Genomic DNA, 1,206 nt, shown 5'->3' with positions numbered 1-1,206 from the left:
AAAAAAAAAAAAAAAAAAAAAAAAAAAAAAAAAAAAAAAAAAAAAAAAAAAAAAAAAAAAAACAGAGTTTTGAGGTACTTCACTTAAAAGGGGGAAAAGAATTAAACAAATTACCTTAGTTCGAAATGTCTCTTTCGTGGAAAGAATGAACAAAACCCAGATCGGCTTCAGGAACAAAAGTTTAAGAATTCAGTGACTTGTTTGGTTAGAAGAACAAACTTTTAGTTTGGCTCTCAGTGTCTCTGACTGAATAAGAACAAAACCAAACCCAGGAGAGGATGAGAGTATAAATGGCAGAGGTGAGTACCTGAAAAAGGGTCTTAAATGCACCGAGTGAAGAAGGAAAATTAAGTAGCTGGACTGAATGAAAGCCCCAACTTTAATGCGCCACCAAATTCCCCAGAAATGGCAGTAAAAAGAGAGGAAAACAGAGGCACCGCCGAATTCAGAGTTCAAAGACGGCGAGACGCCTGAAAAGCTGCAGAACTAAACCGAATAGGAATCGATGAGGTTGTTGGATTCATGAGGTTTGAAGAAGAAGAAGAAAAAGACCCTTTTTAGCTGGGCTCAAATATAGGATACTCGTAGTTCTGTATATATAAAAAAAAACAGAGGAATGAGGAAAAGTTGAAAGCTTGGGTTTTAGAGAGAAAGCGATGGAAGTGAGAGAAACAGAGGGAAAAGTGAGAGAAACAGAGGGAAAAGTGAGAGAGACGAAACGCCCAATTCGCTTGTAAACCACTTGATGATTCGATTCTTTTGATTAAATGCAACTGAATTTCGTAAACAAAAGCGATCTAGACGTTGTTCTCATCGATAAGGTCCAACCTAACAAAGGACCTCTCTTTTTTATAGCCCAAGAAAATTCAATTTTTAAAACTTTAAATTAATAAATAACTCCATTTTTAAATATTTATTATTCCTTATTGATGGTTATAATGTTTTTTTTTTTTTTTAAATAAAAAAAATTTAAGGCCGTCGCCTTCAAGATTAATGAATCCTACATGCTTAGGAACAAAACTTTCATTTATTAATATACTTTGGTTTATCCAGCCACATTATGGCAAGTTCATTGAATAGCTTTCCCATAAATCGTATGATTTATAGAATATGTTAAGTTTATTAAATTTAGTTTTGTACCATATATTTAATGGAGGGAATCAAATTTAATTTTAAATGTTCCTCACGTACATATGATATAGAGCG

At 33.2% G+C, this 1,206-nt stretch overlaps 1 protein-coding gene across 4 annotated transcripts in view; it reads right to left on the bottom strand.

Annotated features, from left to right (window-relative positions):
- The window catches only part of LOC111442170 (auxin transporter-like protein 2), a 4,148-nt gene extending 3,340 nt beyond the window's left edge, over positions 1-808 (bottom strand). For 2 of the 4 annotated variants that reach the window (XM_023079454.1, XM_023079455.1), the window contains exons 1-2: positions 308-808; positions 115-165 (exon numbers count right to left, since the gene is read on the bottom strand). The gene's annotated coding sequence lies outside the window, so the exon portion shown is untranslated. The remainder of the gene's footprint in view (positions 1-114; positions 166-307) is intronic. The other 2 variants (XM_023079452.1, XM_023079453.1) reach the window with 2 other exon arrangements.
- Positions 809-1,206: the final 398 nt, after the last annotated feature.

The sequence above is a fragment of the Cucurbita moschata genome, unplaced genomic scaffold (genome assembly GCF_002738365.1).
Source record: "Cucurbita moschata cultivar Rifu unplaced genomic scaffold, Cmos_1.0 Cmo_Scf00004, whole genome shotgun sequence".
Taxonomy (NCBI): Eukaryota; Viridiplantae; Streptophyta; class Magnoliopsida; order Cucurbitales; family Cucurbitaceae; genus Cucurbita; species Cucurbita moschata.
The sequence above is the reverse complement of the archived record's forward strand: the minus strand, read 5'-3'. Positions and strand labels throughout refer to the sequence as shown.